At 34.4% G+C, this 22,243-nt stretch overlaps 1 long non-coding RNA gene across 2 annotated transcripts in view; it reads right to left on the bottom strand.

Moving 5' to 3' along the window:
- Positions 1-909: 909 nt before the first annotated feature.
- Positions 910-22,243, bottom strand: part of LOC128249189 (uncharacterized) — a 291,399-nt gene continuing 270,065 nt past the window's right edge. The window contains exons 1-3 of one of the 2 annotated variants that reach the window (XR_008265292.2): positions 13,799-14,446; positions 7,057-7,103; positions 910-5,715 (exon numbers count right to left, since the gene is read on the bottom strand). This is a non-coding gene — a long non-coding RNA (uncharacterized LOC128249189). Of the gene's footprint in view, positions 5,716-7,056; positions 7,104-13,798; positions 14,447-22,243 lie in introns of those variants that run through there. The other variant, XR_016243795.1, reaches the window with a different exon arrangement.

The raw sequence follows: 22,243 nt of genomic DNA, 5'->3' as shown, positions 1-22,243 counted from the left end.
TACACTGAGAAATAATCACATGCATCATTATCGGCCTCGTCATTTAACATCCCTCTTTCATACTGGCATAAGTTAGATGGTTAGACAGGATCTAGTGAGTTGGAGGACTAAATTCTGCTCCAATATCGGCTTTGGCAAGGTCTCTATGGGTGGATATGCTTCCTAATACCAACTATTTGCAGAGTTCACTAGGTGCTTATTAGTGAGACAGCTTTGCAACTTGCATTAGAGATTAAAAGTGGTATTAACAGCTAAGGGAAAACTGAGAGGGCATAGAAGTGAATGATGAGATAGGAACAGATTTATAGTTCTGAAAGAGTAGACATATGTATACATATATATGTATAATGTAGACATATACATATAAGTGTGTATGCACTCACACGCACACATGCGTCTCTCTATGTATGTATGTACATACCCAAGCCTTGTGATAGACTTAACCTTGTCATCTAATTTAGCAAAATATCACCTGATCTGTTACAAGCATTCTGACTAGGTCTCCCTTCTAAATACACTTAAAAAGCATGGTTTCTTCCAATCTTTCCCCTGCCAGTCACAGAGTCCCTTCAAAATGTCATTAGCCCTACCAATACCTTCTCTGATTGTGTCATAATAAAGTCTAGTCATTATCAAAAGTATTGTTAATGTTTATACTTTTTAATTTTTTTCTTTAACATCCAATGATCATTTTAATAGCATTGTACCATATGTTACTCTAACAGACTTAGTGATTCTCAAACTTTTTGAAACATTAGTGTTTTCTTTGCGTAACAGCATTGCTTTCCCACGAGCATGAGAACTATTGGTTCAATACAAGACAGAAGTAGATTTTACCTTTTTAAAATAAACAGCGGATGAGAGAGAGAGAGAGAGAGGGAGAGAGAGAGAGAGAGAGAGAGAGAGAGAGAGAGAGAGAGAGAGAGAGAGAGAGAGAGACCCAGAAAGACGAAGTTTCTTCTCATGGCAGATGGCATTTCCTTTGCATGCATGCTACAAAAATCTAAAGAAACTGCAAATATATCAGTGTCAAAATAGTTTCCGTTTTGAATTGTGAAAAAAAAGAGATCAGGCTCCATTAGGTCAGCTGATTTGAAAGAAAAATATTTTGGCCTAATGTTTTAATGGTAATCTTATAAATGACAGACACACCCTTATAGTAATCATATTAAAAGGAACAGTTAAACAGGAAATATATGATACCGGAAATTGTTGATGTTGTCGTTTACAATATGTATTTACACACCCTTCATTCAAGCTGCACCTGACAATTGCACAAGAACTCACAAACACATTCCATAAGCTAAACATTCTGCCTTTACAGTGACGTTTTTGCTGCAGTTGTTGTCTCGTCTCAGGTTAACTCTGAGTAGAACCATAGAACCAAAGGCACCTCAGTCATGACTATACTGTAGCTTTATGGTTAGATTAAGGGTCTATTTAGGGGGTTGTTGTGTCCTAGCAGATGTGCTGCTTCTTTTAGTTTTCGTATTTTCCAGTGAGAAGAGGTTGCATCTGATCAAAATATGGACATATCTATGGCTGAAATAAGTAAATTGACATCATCAGTTGACAGACTAAAAAAAATAAAGTCTTACCCCATTATTCAACACAAGTAACACAATCAGAAATGACTCAGTAGAAAAACAATACTAGAACCAACCATAAATATGGCTAATATGATTAATGAACAAATTATTCAACAGTTACATAGAGATGAATTTATGTACAAGCCTGTGAACACTGTTATAGATCTCAATGAAACTGTGAGCTACCCCAATCGGATTTCTCAACAGCTCTGCTTGTTTTGAAAATTTGCACCGTTTCTTACTAAAGAATGTTAAATATTTAATCAACTTTACTATTTTGTAATGAAGTAAGAAAAGAGGTGTGAATGGCTAAATTAATAGAAATTCAGTATTTCACTGCTTAGCTGTACTTATTTCTATGCTTTTTTTTAAATTTTAATTTTTCTATTTTTGCAAAGCATTAAACTCCTATTGTTCCAGTCTACCTACTTGTGAGTAACTCAGGCTAGGAATGGTGCTCTGATGCAAGAAATGGCAGAATCACTAAAGCAGTCATATATTGTAAAAAGCTTTGTTGCTATCAATAAGTTTGATTGCTAAGAGAAATGAAACAGTCTAATATTTTGAACAGAGATTCTTCACCAATTTCCTTAGATTAGGATTTTACTATGCTATATGTATGCTGACTTAATTCCATTAACCCCTTAGCCTTAGGACCTTGGGTTATGATAAAAGCAGAGGAACTGTGATCCTGTTTGTAACAGTATATCTATATTACCATTCCAGACTGAATGAAACTTTTTTATAATGTAAAGATTTATCACAAACATCAATGATAAAATTTGAGAGAGAGAGAGAGAATTCATATTCTGAATTTAAACAGCATTCATATATTAAATACATCCCATAGAAATTGGAGAAAAACATACATTAGCAATAACAGCAAACTTCAAGTAGTTTCTAAAAGTTTTAACATGATATAGCATCTTTGTATAGGAAAGGAATCAAGAGTTAACAGTAATCTGTAATAATCTTTGTATTTGTGTCCTTCATAAGGAACTTATTTTCAAGTTATTGAATAAGAAAAATAGTTACTTTTCTGTTTTGAAAGTTAGATGAGATGTACCGATGACACATCCAGGTGAAGATATGTCTCGCTGTTCATCAATAAATGTCTGACTTGTGTTATTGTAGTTCATTTCACAAGCAACACTAGGTTAGTTATTTTGCATGATTTCAAATGCTAAGATTTGGAAGATTTAGTTTCCTATAATCATTCTTTTTGCTTTGATATTATATCCAACATCACTTAATGGAGCCAGACTTATAAACATTTCAGATCGATACTGTTCGTCACTGGACGGGTTATAATTAATTTAATGCAGTGGTTATTGATTGGTAAACTTATCGTCAAAAGATAATCAATAAATTTCAATATACTTCTGATTTACAGATTTTTAGGCTCCGAGTTGTAATCTAATTTTCGTAGCCAGAAACATCAGAAGGCATCTCACTATCTCTTTCAATTTCAAACATTTTCTTTCACAGTGGATTGGTGGAAGGGTTTGTCTGGAGTTCTATCTTACCCTCAGATATTTTCTTTGTTGCTCAATTCAATCATCTATATCCTCTGGGTCAGAATTTTTAGATCCTTCCCCTCACTCACCATATATTTTATTTCTCTACTTCTCTATTTTTTTCTACCTCTGCTCATTTATTTATCTTAAATTAGCTTTAATTTTTTCTATATTACAGCATACTTTTTTCATTTGTTTTTATTTTCATTTAAACTTGGTAAATTAATAATTTTTATCTTCGATGGGATATCTTTACATTTGAAACAAATAAGAACAAATTATATTAGAAAGTAAAGAGGAAGAAAGCAATTCATAAAAAAATTAGAAAAAGGAACATAAATAATTGTCAATAAACTAAGAGTGAAGAGAAGTTTAATGTCTACAAGCATGAAGCAAATTTGGCGTCAGAGTGTTTCAGAAGCATGCTTGAGCTAAAATTTCTTACTCTGGAATCATAGTCCAATCAATGAAGGAATAAGGAGACAGGATCCTTATATTTAGTTGTCAATTTTCAAATATTCTTCATCTTAGATACACACACACACACACATATATTTATTTATGCATTCTTTTATATTTTCTCAGTATTGGTACCAAATTCTGTTTTTTTACTATTTTTTAAATTCTGTTCTCACATCCCCCCACCCCCCCACCACGCACATATACCAATATAACAACATTTTTTCTTGTTTACTGAATGTTGTATCATAAGTAATTTCATTTTCAGTGAAAGAATATGAAAGAGAGATAAAATGAACACCAGAAATTCAGAATACTAAACCCAAGTTAGAAGCTGGAAATTCAGTTACTGCTGTTGTTCTGTTGTTTAGCCCCAGGTCGGCTTGAGCAGGCAGACCAATAAATCTCTTTTTCACCAAACTTCAATGAATCTGGATGACAAGCACAGTGAACCACATTATCTTATGCGCCTTTCCCTTACTAAGATATAAGGATATGATTTGAGAAGGATTTGGCTGTTATTTCTAATAGATTAAGCAACCATGTAGAACCTCCCTCACTGATTGTTAGTGAATGTCAATAACAGCAACAATGATGAAATCTGCTGATGAATTACTAATGAGATAGCTAGTAAACCCCCCCCCCCCTCTCTTTAATCAATAACAACAGTCTCAAAGTAATCGTCTTTGGCATCTGTGCATTTCACAAGATCATAGGTCTGTAACTCTTTACTCATTTACTTGTTTCAGTCATTTGACTGTGGCCATGCTGGAGTACCACCTTTAGTCGAGCAAAATCGACCCCCAAGACTTATTCTTTGTAAGCCTAGTACTTATTCTATTGTTCTCTTTTGCTGAACTGCTAAGTTATGTGGATGTAAACACACCAGCATCGGTTGTCAAGCGATGTTGGGGGAACAAACACAGACACACATACAAACATACACACACACACACACATATATATATATACATATATACGACGGGCTTCTTTCAGTTTCTGTCTACCAAATCCATTCACAAGGCTTTGGTTAGCCTGAGGCTATAGTAGAAGACACTTGCCCAAGGTGCCACGCAGTGGGACTGAACCCGGCACCATGTGGTTGGTAAGCAAGCTACTTACCAGACAGCCACTCCTACGCCTGGAAAGATTTATTTTCTTTGTGTTGTGAGAGCCCAGTGAAGGTACACTGGAGTTTCCTCTCCAGGGTACAGGCATCCCATGAGTTGTATGGTAGACAAGCAAGTGTATTGGAAGCTTCTGGATTGGTGATATTACTAAATTTCAACTTGCTGACAGTAGTTATGCACAATAGCTTAAACATGTTCCACGTATATAATCAAACAATATAAATAGCAATAACAATGATTTACTAACGATCAGTTTTCCTTCAGATTTATTATTATAAAGTGTTTCCAGTGACATGAAATCTGCGTTTCATATTACTCGTTGTTTTCTGTCACCTTCAGGAATCATGCTTGATAATCAAATAGATTTACAGATGACACAATCACAAAGAGATCTTCAATCAAAGAGAGCTTCAATCATGTTTCATCAAAAGCAAAAATGTCATTATTCAACTACACTTCAATACTGAATAATTTCTGGTTTAAAAATGTTCATATCAAGACACAAATTGTTCAGTGCAGGTGGCACGTAAAAATACCATTTGAGTGTGGCCATTGCCAGTACTGCCAGACTGGCCCTTGTGCCGGTGGCATGTAAAAGCACCCACTACACTCACGGAGTGGTTGGCGTTAGGAAGGGCATCCAGCTGTAGAAACTCTGCCAGATCAGATTGGAGTCTGGTGTAGCCACCTGGTCCACCAGTCCTCAGTCAAATCATCCAACCCATGCTAGCATGGAAAGCAGATGTCAAACGATGATGATGATGATGCCTCCAAATCTAACTTGTATCTAACTAAAATGACATTTGAACAATTGCATCATCTTTTCTCTTGAGTGTAAGAAAACAATAGAATGTGTGATGGGCCTCTTAGTCTGATCTCCACTTTACTCAGAGTCAATTTTAAAATATTTTAGACTCCAAGAGAAGAAGTGGTGCCCATAAAATTCAAACTCCTTTGATGCCACTAGACTGATCAAGACAATGATGTTGATATACAATTTGTTTTTCTGTATTTTGTTCCCTGCAGGGAAAAGAGAGACAGTTCTAGTAAAATGGCCATTTGAGAATAAAGATTAGATAGTAGTATTTTTGATGTTGGGGCTTGGCAGGTGAGAAGGAGTAGGGATGATGGAATGATGAGAAGCAGGTAAATCATGTCTAACTGGGTAAAATGGTATAGAGTTTGATAGTATTAAGGAACAGGAACAATTGTACTCTCGAATACAAGTTGTTTTATTGTCTACAGTTCTCAAAAGATTTTCAAATTTAAAAAAAAACAATGTTTAATGATCATTGATCATTGAAAATACGTTTCAACTTGCATGTAAATATTTTTAATTAACCATGCATTATCTCATAGTTTTAAGATTTTGATGATGTGATTGTTCTGTTTTTAGAATGATATTGTAAGTAGGTGGGAGAGGCAAGATCAAGCTGGTTTGAACATAAAGCAAGTTGAATGTTTTGGCTTGATATAGCAGATTTAAATGTTAAAGGGTTAAATGAAATAAAAATATGTGAGTGATATAATGTATTGGGAATGAGTTAATATGTTGGCACTCTAATAAAATATCTTTAAAAAAAACTTGTTATCGAAAGTGCAAAATTCATCAGTGCTGAATTGTGCCTAAACAACTGATGATTAAGACATAAAAATGAACCATGCACTAACATGAGAAGTCAGCTGGCCTACAGAGGAGGAATATTTTATTATCAATATTTTATTAAGAGAATGGGTAATTGTTTTAGAACAAAACATTTTTATTCTCATATTCTGATTATAGGGTCACATTGAGCTCATAATTAATTGTGAAATTGGTTATGCTGCCAAATGTAAGATAGTACCATTGCATAGTTGAAGTAATCTGAGAAAGATAAAAACAGGACTGTGAAGTCTGTAAAACCAATCTCAAAATTAGCACAGTAAAAATATGAAAGATATTATAAAAGTTCATATGATTATAAGCAGTTATTGGTGCCTAAGTTTCAATGATAAAGATTGATTTCTCAGTTAACCAGCTTCAAATCTTTATTGTGAAAATTTGAAGGTAAAATAAATAGAATATATGTATAATATATGTAGCAATTTAATCTCGGAACACATGCACTCTCTCTCATACACATATACACATATGCACATGCATACACCTATTCAAAACATATATGCATATGTCAAGAAATGGTTTCACATATAAGCATAGGCATCTACACACACACACACACGAACCATCAGTACATATTTGTATCTATCAAGAAAAAAGATAACAAGATATTGAAATATATATCTGAGAAATATATTTGTGAAATGGATGGTATTTTCTTTTCATTACTAACAAAGAAGTAAAAGAAAAATTTCATTTACCTTATCTAATATTCTTTGTACAATAATGCCGTAAGATATGGACTTACCTGAAAATAAGATAGAAATAAAATCAAACATTTATATACAGTCATACGTATAAACATACACAAATATATGTATCCATACAGTAAATTGCAATTGTTATCACAAACAATATGAAGTGTACTCATATTTTCATTATGTATATGTGTGTAAATATTCATACATATATATATATATATATATATATATCTGTGTGTACACTATATATATATTATTTATACACATATACACCTATATACAAATATGTATATATATATACATAAGTATGTGTCATGAAAATGTTTCTGATATGAAAAAAGATAACGAATATTTCAATCAAGACTTATGGCTGAAATTGTTTTATCCTTATTCAAAATTGATTTGCTTAAATATTAAAAAAGAAACAAAAGAAAAATCTAATCTAAAGAAAAAGATTGTTTTGCTAACGGTAAATTAATATTTACTTACAGCAATTAAATGATGATAAAATAAATTCAACTTTTATCGACTACACATTTCTGTGTGTTAAACTGAGAGATCAATAATTAACATGTCACATGGTGCGATTGTAAATCATAAGTTTAATACAATATTTCAATAAAAATATCAAGACAGTTATATACATACTTACACACACCCATATATATATATATATATATATATATATATATGTATGTATATGTACATACATACACACACACACATTCATCATTCTATCTATTAATTTGGAATTGAGAAGCAGTTGAACTATAACACTCATAGATTAACATTCAAGCATAGATACACACATGCACATTACCATCAGAATTTTTCCATATTAGCATGGGTTGGATGACAGTAAGCAATTGAGGCAATATTCTGCAGATGGATGTTCTTGTTGTTGCCAACCCTTCTTTTTCTTTTCTTCACACACACAATGAGGTATAATAGTCAATTCAATCAAACCATTATTTCACAAGTTTGACCCAGACTGGATGATAAGTTAAAGCCAAATAGGAAAGAATTTGAACTCAGGATATAATGGTATATAACAAAATAACAATTTGAAAGTGAGCAAAATTCCACTGCAAGAGCCCCACTCCCTCACCCCAATGACAAAGTTTCCTTCAGCTCATTCCATGTTGGTTGCTAGATCCCAGAAATGTTTTTTTTTTTGAAATCTGTACTTAAAACATTCTGTCTAGTAATGTAGATTCAACAGAGATGTCACACATGTTTCTCTCTCAAACAAGCTGACTAAACTGACTGAACTAAGAAAGAAAAATAAGCAGAGATGATGTGCTTAACACCTGTTTATATGGACAGTTATCTTTCTATTTCATTAGTCGTTGCTATAAGTAGAAAGATGAAGTTTCTTCTTCTTCTTTTCTTTCTTTTTCTCCTTCTTACATGATTATCTACACCCACTAACACACATATTCCTGCACATCTGTGTATATTTACTTAGGAAGAAATGTTTACATGTATGTAATTTTTTTTCTTCTTTATCTTATGTATATCCAGGAATGTATGCATGTATGTAAACCTAAGTACCTTGCATATTTTTGTGATATGTGTGGTTTAGGAAAAAAAAAGTTAGAAAATGTGCATGTATATGTGTGCATAAGATTATGTATATATGTATATACATCAGTATATGCATACACACGCACACAGCTGTGTGCATGTTGAAGGAGTAAACACAATATACTCACACAGTGAAACAAAAAAGGTGTTACCATTACATATGTATGTTTTATATAATGGTAAAACAATTTTTGGTCTATCCTGCACCCTATTAGTTATTTAGTGTGTGTGTATATATATATATATATATATACATACACATGCACGTATGTATGTTTGTGTATGTATATTTATTACTCTTTTACTTGTTTCAGTCATTTGACTGTGGCCATGCTGGAGCACTGCCTTTAGTCGAGCAAATTGATCCCAGGACTTATTCTTTGGAAGCCTAGTACTTATTCTATCGGTCTCTTTTTGCCGAACCGCTAAGTTACGGGGACGTAAACACATCAGCATCGGTTGTCAAGCGATGTTGTGGGGGACAAACACACAAACATATACACACACATACATATATATATATATACATATATACGACGGGCTTCTTTCAGTTTCCGTCTACCAAATCCACTCACAAGGCTTTGGTCGGCCCGTGGCTATAGTAAAAGACACTTGCCCAAGGTACCACGCAGTGGGACTGAACCCGGAAACATGTGGTTGGTAAGCAAGCTACTTACCACACAAGGTATGGTGATGCAGACAGGAAAATAGAACTCAATATATGAATACATGTATATTTTTATCAATATGTAGCAGAAGCAACAGGGTGACTCAAGGTCCGAGAGTTTCGTGCATTAACGCTTATTAACGCAGGAAACTCTCGGACTCTGAGGTTAGCAATTTAGGCGGGGTGGTGGTGGTGGGAGGGGTGAGTCGATTACATAGACTCCAGTCCTCAACTGGTACTTATTTTATCGACCCCCCAAAAGAATGAAAGGTAAAGTCGACCTTGACGAAATTTGAACTCAGGACGTAAAGACGGACAAAATGTTGCTAAGCATTTTGTGCGGCGTGCTAATGATTCTGCCAGCTCGCCATTTAACAACAACAACAATAACAACAACCACAGCAATGAAAATAATAATCTCACGTAGTTGATAGCGTCGCAAGAATTAATCATGACATTGTGGAATGTTGTCAGTGTTACGATTGATGTGGTTTACATTGCATAGCAGTTGATGAAATCATTGATTTTATCTGCTGTAAACAAACTAATTTTACAGTTGATGAAGTTATTAATTAATTGAGCATTTGTGAAAAAACCCTGCATACACGGATGTTTCAGTTCTGACTCTTTGGATTCAACAGGCTTGTGTGTTCACATCCTGTTAATGGTTTGTAGTGGATCTTGCATGCATGAAGTGGATCTGATCCACTATAGCCAAAAACCCTTTATCGTTACAAACTGGCGATCACGACGTTGCACCTTAACACACATCGCTCCTCAAAAACCCTGATCGTTACAGGTTCTATGCCTATACCTTTGTTTACCGTTTTTTTAAAAATATAATTCTATTCAAATCTTACACGCTCTATGCAAGTATTAAATCACCCCAATACTTGACAGTTACTTCTTTCAATCGGTCCCAGAAGGACGAATATCAAAATATGTGTCGAAGGTTATGAAAGGAGATCGTTAAGGCGAATATGTCGGTAACTGGTTTCAAGATATGTGATTTAACTCGGAAAACGATATTGTAGACCAATGGTTCCGAACATGTGGTCCACAAAGGTAGTACTGGAGTCCGCAAACATGTTAAGCTGACAGCCTTTCCAATATTCTGGGTCCGTGGGAAAATTCATTTAAATAGAAGAGATCCTTGGTAATGAAAAGGTTGAGAACCATTGTACGAAAAACTGTTTTAAAACTATTAAGATATATCTGTTTTAATAAATGGTTTGTACATATTTTCACTCGTATTTTATTTGATTTTTCAATCCTGTTCAAGTGTTTGTTTCTTAATTTTTACGCTTTCAAAAATATTTGCTGAGACCGAGGTAAAGTCGGATAAATTGACTTAAGTCTAAAAAGGACGGGAATGTCAGGTTTATCTAAACTTTAGAAAATAAAAGAAGGATAGCAAATTGATTTAAAATCTGCTGTTGGGGTTTGCAAATGTTGTACTTAATTTGTACAATTCTCAAACGTCCAGGTATATTTTCAATAATTTGAAATCTCCCTTTGGGGGAATATAAAGATTGGGGTAACGTTTCATGAAATTTATAAGATTTATTTTGCTTTGACAAGATAAAAAAAACAACAACCCTATATGTAAACTAGGATAAAAAAAATATAAGGACATTCTTGATGTTGATTGAGAATTGAAACCAGGATATTGGAAGGCATTTCTTTTTGCTGTACGATACTCGACACCTGAGTTCAATTAAGAGAAGTTGACGCAATAGGTGGATTTTGGTTATAACACTACAGTTTATCAAGAGACAGAATACAGAAATGGATTTTATGATGTAAAATATTCTAATTAACCATTAAAAGTACTATTTCTGAATTGTGATGTCTCAGTGGAAACTTATTATATTTTTGTAAATAAAATAAATAAAGCTTTTAGGATAACATTCAGAAAATCTATTCAATAGACAATTTGGACCCTCTAGTTTACATAATGTTTGCATTGAAACAACAAAATCCTCTTAAACTGTGGACTTTTGAGAATCTACAATGTGAAAGATCAATTTTATATTATTCTAGAAAATTTCCTCACCATTTACGCCAACATTCAAATTATCTGATTGTTTCCTCTTCTAAAGAAAGTAATCGATTGAGATACATAAAGGTATTGATTATTAACCTACTACTAGGAAAATATATATTAAAAGACAGTTTCAATATGAGAGAAGATTTATATAGAGCTTTTGGAAATATAGCCAGCATATTACTTGTTCAGCGAAGAGAAAGTAATACCAGTTTAAAACGAAAATCCTTATATTTCTCATGAGCCATTTTTCAGATATAAACATTATATGGAAGAAGTAACTCTCTCACTAAATGATTGAGTACACTCTCTGTATGTTTAAAAGATATTTTACAGAGGAAGAAAAATTCGATTATAAAAGAAACGCATACAATTATCGTAGACTGCTATTAAATTGTTATGTAGAATTATTATTTTTCTGTCTTTTTTTTTTCTTTAAATGCAGTGAACTGACTAGGTTTCCATAAAGAAAACTTCTGAGACGGATGGAAGTGAGGGTGGGGGATGGGGGGATATTGGACGAGCATGCAAAGTTTATGACAGGGGTAATAATTGATAGAAAGGGTTATATGTGGGAGGACAGAAAAAATAAATAACAGGCTGATGAAAGAGGAGGAAACCTATCGGAAAAGGAAGGAAACTGAAAGTATCATACAACATGAAGAAATATATACATATACATACATATATATATATATATATATATATATATATATATATGAGAGAGAGAGAGAGAGAGAGTATTATAAATAGAATATATAACCAGAAATTCATACATGGAGATTAATTGGGACGCAGATAAATGCAAGAAAATAGACTAAGTAAAAAAGAAAAAGTGAATAAAATACGTTCAATGGAAATATGCATTAAATAAAATTGCATACTGGAGAGAGAAAGTGTAGCAGGATATTTAATGGCCAGCATGTACAATCTGAAGGAAGTGAAGTGGAGACACTATATATAATAAAGTGTAATGGAGATAAATTAAGGCAAAGAAGAGATTATGAGATGTATATATATATATATATATATATATATATATATATATATATATATATATATATAAAGAAAATATCTTAGAAATGAGAAGCTACATATATGTATGCGTGAGTAAGAAGTAAATAGAGAAAGAAAAAGGCATAATTGAAGACAATTTAGATAGAAGAAATCATAATGGGAGGAAATATATATTATAAAAAGTTAAAGTAAATATATTCTAGACAGTGGTGAGTATGTAAGTGTGCGTCTGTATATATATATATATATTTATATATATATATATATATATATATATATATATATATATATAATATATGTATATAATTAGATGTATGTAAAAATGGGTTAGTAAATAACGCTATAAATTAAAGTATATTCGAAAAATTAAACGAGAGCATATAAACTGGGAACGGGAAAGAGGAGAAAGAGCGAGAGATAAGATAAATTATGTTGGCAGACAGAGATACGAGGAAGTATTTTGCAATTTTGAAAATTGTACAGCAATGAATTCCAATGCTACGCTCGACAAGTGTCAGATTTGAAACTAAAAAGTCTGTTTTATACTGGCTCAAGATTAGCGAAACTGAATTTGGTCCAAACTTGGATCTAGTTTCGCTGTGTCTACGTCGACATTATTTTTATAGCAAGAAATCACTCCATTGCTGCAAACAAAACGTATTTCTAATAACTTATTGATGATACAGCTTCTAAGTAATTATACAACTTTTTAGAAATAGCAACCAAATCTTCCCTTTAATCACAACCTACCGTTTTTAATTATGAAATGTATTTTTGGGTGTATACATGAAGACAAAGTGGAGGCGCAATGGCCCAGTGGTTAGAGCAGCGGACTCGCGGTCATACGATCGCAGTTTCGGTTCCCAGACTGGGCGTTGTGAGTGTTTATTGAGCGAAAACACCTAAAGCTCCAAGAGGCTCCGGCAGGGGATGGTAGCGAACCCTGCTGTACTCTTTCACCACAACTTTCTCTCACTCTTTCTTCCTGTTTCTGTTGTGCCTGTAATTCAAAGGGCCAGCCTTGTCACACTGTGTCACGCTGAATATCTCCGAGAACTACATTAAGGGTGCACGTGTCTGTGGAGTGCTCAGCCACTTGCACGTTAATTTCACGAACAGGCTGTTCCGTTGATCGGATCAACTGGAACCCTCGACGTCGCAAGCGACGGAGTGCCAATAACAACAATGAAGACAAAATAGTTATTGCGGCAACGCTTTGATCATTTGGTCTGTTCGACCAGAAACTAATCTGGTGATAAAACAACAGCAATTGAGTAATACGCATTTATTATTATCACTTTCGTCTAAACCTTTGTTGGAGGTAAATATGAAAATACGTACTTATATTTCTAAACAAAGCCAAACGTGTTATATAATAAAAAATGTGTATTCATATGAGAGGAAATAAAAATGTGAGTACCCACCGGGTTTTCATACGCGGAAACCTAATTCCCACAAGAGTATTCTTTGTAATGGTACGTATAGTTTTGTTTGAGAAAGACAACATTTTCATTAGTCATAAATCAACAATGAATTCAATTAAGTAGGAAATTGTTTTGATGAAAACACATACACATGTACTTCGTGGCATGAGGTTCAACAATAGACCAAACGGTATTATTAATAAAAATAACATACAAATACCAGGTGAAATTCAAATGCCAAAATAAATTTAATATTCCGGCTAGGAAACTCTGGGTAGCTAAATTTCACATAGATTTTGTGTGGTTTTTCTTATTAATAATAATAATGATTGTTTCAGGGGTGGCGATAATCGACCACATCGATTTAGTGTTCACCTGGTACTAATTTTACCGACTCCGAAAGGATGAGAGGCAATGTAATAATAATAATGGGATCTTTTTTAAAACGGGGGCCACATTTTTCATTAACGAAACACTTTGAAACTTGGAACACTGGTAGAATGTGTCATATAAAACATCTTTTTCTCTTAGTCTTCTTTAAAAAAAAGAAATCCCTAAGGTATTCCATGTTAAAGTTGTCGTATTTCTGTAATTTCAACCAATCACTGACGTCCATTCAGCCGATATACATTAAGTGCCGACTACATAAACAAACGATTCTGAAACAATTAACCCTAACCCTGTTATGGTTAGGGTTAGGGTTAAAGCAAATTTAAAATGAAAAAAGCAAATAAAACGAAGGTATGGAGATTAAATACGCTTTACATCGCTTAATCAGCCAAAGGAGTAAATATAAACAACTGAATACTTGTCAGTGATTGGTTGAAATTATCGAAATAAGACAATTCTTTACATGAAATAAATTCGAATACAAAAATAGATAAGTATACGAAGTTTGAAAGTCTTTCCGTACCAAAAACACTACGTAAAACATTAATGAAAAATGTGGCCCCCGTTTTAAGATAGATCCTAATAATGTTGCGCGCGCGCATACACACACACACACACACACACACACACACACACACACACACACACACACACACACACACACACAGACTCTTCGATTGAACAACATTTGGAAACATCTGCACTCATAGGGCTGGGTACACGGAATCGGTAAACCGTCTGATAAAAACCACGATTCTTCTTAGAGTTCCGAGTCGATGGTCCTGTTCGTGGGATGAAGCACGGAAATGACAAAACCATTCCAATTCCATCAAACCGAAAGTATAACCTGTTTTAGATGAAGTCCTGCTTTGGAGGCTGTCTGCGGTGGTTCATCGTGTTTTCCCCATCATCGTTGCACTTCACGATCCATTTTTTAAATTCCTTGTCACCATTCTCTTAAAAACGAAATCGTTGTATACATCTTCACGCGGGTTTCATCAGCTTCCTTGCCTTTTTTTAAATAAGAAAAGCACGAGGTGACGGTAATGTTTGTTTTCGTTTACATTTTCAGGGTGATCTCAGGAACATAAAATGCAACCTTTCTTGTTGCAAGTTCGCGTCGAATCACGTTAGTATATTAGGTATCTAACGAGTATGAGTGCGCCCCCCCCCCCCAAAAAAAAAACCGTGTTAGGTATCGAACGAAAACGTATGCACAAAGGAAAAAGGCGAACAAACATTTTGGCCAAGCCAATATTATCTAAAAGTAACTTTTCTTTTGCTGTATTCTACAACAAATCATAAATGGACATTTGTTCGCCCATGCTTTCTGCATTCCATGGATGTGTTACCCATAGATCGAGACTGTTGATGCGACCAAGTTGATGCAGATGGTTTTTAACACTCGATTTAGAAATTTGTAGAATACCTGCAATCAACCTGGTCTTATAACGGGAATTGGCCTCGACTAACTTTTTCACTTTATAGCTGTTAATCTCAGTTGGTCGACCAGAGCGATGTACATCTGGAAAAAATCCCCGATCGAAATCTCGAAAATCACTTCCGGTACACACACGTTCTGTAACAGCATCCTCTCCGTACACAGCCTACATGTTCTTGTAGGTTTCCACTGCTTTCTTTCCTGTTTTAAAATAAAACATGAAGTATGGATAATGCTTGTTTTGGTTTTCCAGTTTCAGGGTGATCACAGGCATGGAAAATGTAACCTTTCCTGTTAGACTTGAAACCAGTTGGACTTGAGAATTTCTAAGCAATCAATATTCTAAAGTATATGAAAGCTTGGTTATTTTGAAAACGCAGATACACACACAAAGACGTATGTATGTATGCATGTATGTATGAATGTATGTATGTATGTATGTATGTATGTATGTATATATATATATATACACGCCCCACTAAAGCTTATATTACAACAATGACGTCGCCATAATATGTTTCTTCAGGAAATGTGAGATAATGTTATAAATTTTATTATCCCGCTTTCAAATATTGTAAAACGGAATGGAGGCAAACCATTGAATTAATGGTAGATTATTTGATTTATCAGACGTGACTTTTCCCTGGTTGTTGAGTCTGTGGAGTTTTTATGACTGGGTGTTCCTGTAAATGTTTTGATGTTTGCATGTGTGTGTTCTCCATGTGCCTATGTGTTTGTTGAAATGGCATAAATTTATTTTGTAGTTGTGTGTTCTATTTCTGAAGTGTGTGTTTTCATTAGCTGTTATATTAAAGGGTTTCTGTGTCAGTGTCTTTGCTTAACAGTTTGATGTGTGTGTATGTGTGTCTGTTGAAATGTATGCGTGTCTGTGTATGCGTATCTGCGTGTGAGTGTAGAAATGGCTCGATAGCTGTGAATGCGTGAATTTAATAAAAGAAAGGAATGCACTTTCTCTTTGTTTGTTTTTGAAAACGAATTGTTTTAGGTGTAAACAATCCAATTTATTAAATTATGGTATGCAAATTTATTTGGGGGAAAGATCATGGAATTGGTATGTTGCAGAGGCCACTCTGACGTTATTACTAATTAAGGCGAAAAATATTATCCGAGGAGGGAAATGAATATCTGATGCTTTGTTTGGATTTCATGTTATTGTTTATGTACATTAATGGTATTTCAGAAGTTATCTCTGCATGTGAGGGCATGAAGAATTTAATTATGGATGTTTATTCAATGTTTTAGTTTGGTGTTTCATGATTGATAGCTTTCCTAGAGTACAAAGGTTACAGAAATCATTTCATTGTGTGTAAGCTGATGCTTTATCGAAAAGTCGTGATTAATGATTTGGGGGATTTCTCAAAGACTAGATACGAGTTGTTAGCGTTGTGTTCAATCTTCTTTGGAAAGATCTAAATGCATATGTTTGTTGATAAAATCTTCCTTAAATTGACTAACAGTCATCCTAATTCATTCACTGTACATCCATAAGAGATATTACCTCCGGACGAATACCGCAGTTAATTTGCTTAACCGCGATGTGTTTGCATTAAGTTAAGTTTGACACATAAATGGCTATTTTATTTTAGTACTGCTTTTGTTGAACTTAAAACGTATTTATTCAGCCGGGAAACTAATTGTTTTCCTATACCAGTCACTACAGTTTTGGTAAAGATCGCCGAAGACACTTTTTACGGAAAAGGCCGATATTTCGGACTGGTATCGAAAGATCGCTCATGTCTTAAACTAGGAAGTAAAAATAGATACAGAGAGAAAAGTGAAAGGAAAAAAAATGTGAGCGAGATGCGCTAGAATGGACAATGACTTCTTGCATTTCCTAAACACTTAAGGAAAGTAATGATATCGGTCAATGAAGAGAGGTCTCTATACAGTGGTTCAACTTGCAAGATATTGCAAATAAATTCCATTTGAATCAAATCCTACAAAAAATGTAGTCCTAGGTATATTTTGTCTCAAAAGGTTCGGTCAAAAAATGTTGATCAAGTGCTAAACAAAAAATTTCATATTTTATGCATATATAACATTTATGAAACCATTTTAATGTCTATCTATCTATCTATCTATCTATCTATCTACATATATAAACTAGTTGAATAGGCTTTAAACTATGATTAATAGTTGTCATAAGCTCTTTGTAAGTCAACGGCGCAAATAAAGTTAATCTGTTCTTATTTTTAGTATAAACATTTGTGTATATATTTGAATGAAATATGTTTCTAACAAAGTCACCAGATAAAACATTTGTGAGGAGGTTTTATAGACGAGTTTTGAGTGGTATTTAGTTGACCTCGGCAGGTTTGAAATGAGAGTGTATTCATGTAATCTAACACTGCAAGGCATTTTATTCGACAATCAATAAATCAAATGGAGTCTTTTTAAATAAAATAAGGGTTTCTAACATTAACCACGCTAGTTGCACATTTTAGGGGAGGGAACAAACGATCTGAACAACTCCGTACTTAGATGGTACTTTATTTTATCGAGTTGGAAAGATAAAAGGCAAAAGTGACCTCTGCAAAATTTGAACTCAGAAACATAAAGAAACGCAACAAAAATATGGCAAGGCAGTTCATCTGAAGATCTACCAATATTGCCAATCAACCGTTCTTTTGAACAAAATAATGACCAATACTATTAATACAATCCTTCGAGTAAACATATGCATAACACAACAGCATGCTGTTAATACCTTCTCATCTGATTCAAAGCGAAAACTAAGACCTCTCAGGTTCATAACGTGTCATAACGAATTGGATGATCCATTATCTGTGCAACCTCAAAGAATGGGAAAAAATCTTCCCCACAAACCAGTAATGTCAAATCCACATCACTCGCTGTCCGTAAATATTTCAAGCTAGGAGAATTTATACAGCATATTTGCAAAGCGAAATGATTTAATGTGCTTTGATTCAGTAGTAAAAGAGTCACGCGCTAACAGCTTGCTATTATAATCTCTTCAAGTAACACCGCCACAAATTTATGCTATTTTGGATTTGCGCTCAAGTTAGCCAAATGCATTCGCCTACGCGCACGCACACACACACACACATCGATTTTTTCTGAGTTGGCACAGTCAGTGTTTTAAGTGGAGATAGTGGAGAAGTAAAATCGATTAACTCCATAGGGGTATCTTACTGGTACATATTCTATTAACTCCATGGCGATTGAGCCCGAGAAGGAACTTTTATGATGTTGATCGACCTGCTAGAAAAAGTAGCCAAAACTCCCTCCGATCATACCTTACCGTCTTAAATAAATGACACACATAAACAAAATAGTATCAGCTACAAATACAGGATGGTCACGGAAGGATTGTCTTTGATTACAGTTCTTCTGGATTAGAACCGACTCGTACAACGACTGTCTTACTCAAGCCAGGCAAGGAACATTTATATGGTCATTCAATCTGCTAAAATAGCAGCCAAACATTCCTCAAATCACACACTGCTGCAGGGCCGTCTTGGAAGCATTTAAGATCTCTGGGTAAGTCAATGCACTGAGCCTTATATTATTTGTTTATTGACAAAAATATCACAGCATGCATATATCAGAACTGAGCCTGATGACCGGTAAAGTCCCTGGGCAAATCAATATATTGGGCCCAATAGTATTTATTTATTGACACTAGCCATGGCATACATAGATCAGATAGGGGCCCATAGGCTTGTAAAGCACCGGACAACTGCCTATTGTGCCCATGCTTTAAGATGGTGCTGCTCCGTTGTCTTCAAAAAGAGGTAAAGGAACATGTGACAAAATTGTCATAGATAGGAAATAAAAAAACAGTAGGACGGTACACGATGGAAACGCCTTTTAATTATAAAGCTACTCAATTGGGGCTGTCACGGAGCCAAAATGGGGCTAAAAAACAGCAAGAAACTCTTTAATGATGAAATGTGAAATAGAAACTCGTCTGGTTTGAACTCAGAACGTGAAGACGGACAAAATACCGCTAAGCGTTTTGCCTGTCGTGCTAGCGATTCTGCCAATTCGCCGCCTTAACAACAACAACAACAACAACAACAACAATAATAATAATAATAATAATAATAATAATAATAATAATAATGATGATAATAATCCTTTCTACTGGAGGCAGAAGGCCTCAAATTTGGTGGGAAGAGACAAGTCGATTACATCGACCCCAGGGCATAACTGGCACTTATTTAATCGACCCCGAAAGGATGAAAGGCAAAGTCAACCTCAGCATTTTGCCCGGTGTGCTAACGATTCTGCCAGCTCTCCACCTTAATAATAATCCTTCCTGCAATAGGCACAAGGCCTCGAATTTGGTCGGAGGAGACTAGTCAATTACATCAACCCCCTGTGCGTAACTGGATGAAAGGATAAAAGGCAAAGTCGACCTCAGCGGCAAAATGTTTTTCGCTTCAATATGACTTACTAACTTAACTAAACACTCGAATTTCGTCGTATAATTTTACTGACGTATAACACAGCTAGTTTCCTCAGAGACTTTGAATTTTAGCATATATATTTTTATCAGGGATACACGTTTATTATATGTATTATTATAATTTATGTCAGTATTTTTATAAACAACCAAAGCAATTTGACGGATATTTCTCCTCATCTTGTTTGTTGTTAACAAAGTTTCGGCTGATATACCCTCCAGCCTTTATCAGGTGTCTTGGGGATGAAGTTGAAATAATAGACAGAGAACACCACTGGAAAATACGAAAACTAAAACAAGCAGCACATATGCTAGGTCACAACAACCCACTAAGCAGACCGAGTGCTGTTCTGAATAGCATATGGGAACCAGCATTAAGGAAGGATAGGAAATATTAGATTTATAAGCCCTGAAATTCACTCTATAATTGCCACGCTGGTTACTAACCCTAAGATTCCGAGTTCGATTCCAGTCAATGACCTGAATAATAATATCATCATCATCGAAAAATACTTTAGTAATGAGAACTTAGGTTCGAAATTTCCGTACATAATTCTTCATCTCTTAAATATAGAACTGTATTATAACCGAAGAGACGATATCACTTTCTTGAAATGTTAGATTCTTCACATCTTAATTCCACGAACATCTCTATCGTGATTAGGGGCAGCCAACAGTAACCTGTCAATCGTATTAACTTAATTTAAGGGTGTTGCAAATAGCCAGCGTGAATAAGGATTCGAACATTTGTATCGGTTCCAGGTTCAGTCCCACTGCGTGACATCTTGAGCAAGTGCCTTCTACTGTAGCCTCGGACCGACTAATGCCTTGTGAGTAGATCTGGGTGACGGAAATTGCCCTATCCACAAAGGTGGAAGCTGAGCAGAGGCCAAAAACTACAGGCCGATCTCTCTGACTTTGCACGTCAGTAAAGTCATAGAACGAATCATCAGAAACAAGTTGATAATGTTCCTAGAAGAAAATGACCTACTGAACAATACTCACCAACGTATGTTTACGTCTTCGTAACTTATATGGTTTGGCAAAAGAGACCAGACTTACAAAGAATAAGTCCTGCGGTCGATTTTTTGAACTAAAACAAAAAAAAACCTTTAAGGTGGCGCTCCAACATGACCGCAGTCACATGACTGAAACAAGTAAAAGAATAAAAGAATAAAAATGTAATAATGTAAAATATATTTTGTAAAACAATGTCATTCTTTTGGAACATGATAGTAAATGATATGTAGTGGGAGTTGCATTAGTGTACTGGGAGGTAATTGTGTAGATTTTAGAGTCATTCAGTTAATCTGTTATAAGAAGTATTAAACCGCCCTACTGACATTAACTTTTCGCCATATAATCTTGTACTTATGACTGACAGTGAGTCATATGGAGACAAAGTAGACAGCTAAATGTCTGAAATGATTTGTTAATATGAAAATAAGATTATCAACATAATCTGATGCGATATATATGTGATTTTTCTTTCTTTAATGTTTACACCTACTCCAGATTTCAATTGGTTTTACATACCTATCAGCTATATGTATCTTATTTTTAATTATGTACATAGTATCGAACTGGATTCGAACTAATTATCGTTATTTCTAAAGAAGGCGCAATAATGATTTTATGCATTTATTCCAGTGTTCTGATTGACAAATGCACTATTAATCTTACTTTAGAAATAAAGGTTCTTAGTTCGAAAACAATCATGAGGGGCAGGTAAAGCTGTCTGACTTGAAGGCTCGGATTTCCTTTTCAAAAAGGGAGAGAGGTTCACAATTAAAACCAACTTCACTTGTACCTCTGAGAACCTAATTTATGTAATAACCTGCTCGCTTTGTGGACATCACTATATAAGACATTCATTCATAAACTCCACACACAACGTGAACAAAAAAATTTTCTTAAGAAAATACGTATCTAAATAAATTGTAACGCCATGATTAACGAAAACGAAACCAGTCGACAAACACAATATAAGATAGATTAAAATTTATATTGAAACTATGTTAAAGTGTATGCATTTTCCTTCTTTAATTTCTTATATAATCGAAATTCCTCCCTTTCTCTTACTACACACACACACACACACACACACACACAGGGGACGAAAAGTCACGCGCCAAAACATTCGACATTTTATTTATATTACGTT

This window comes from Octopus bimaculoides, chromosome 12 (assembly GCF_046866305.1).
Source record: "Octopus bimaculoides isolate indiv1 chromosome 12, ASM4686630v1, whole genome shotgun sequence".
In the NCBI taxonomy this organism is placed as follows: Eukaryota; Metazoa; Mollusca; class Cephalopoda; order Octopoda; family Octopodidae; genus Octopus; species Octopus bimaculoides.
The sequence above is the reverse complement of the archived record's forward strand: the minus strand, read 5'-3'. Positions and strand labels throughout refer to the sequence as shown.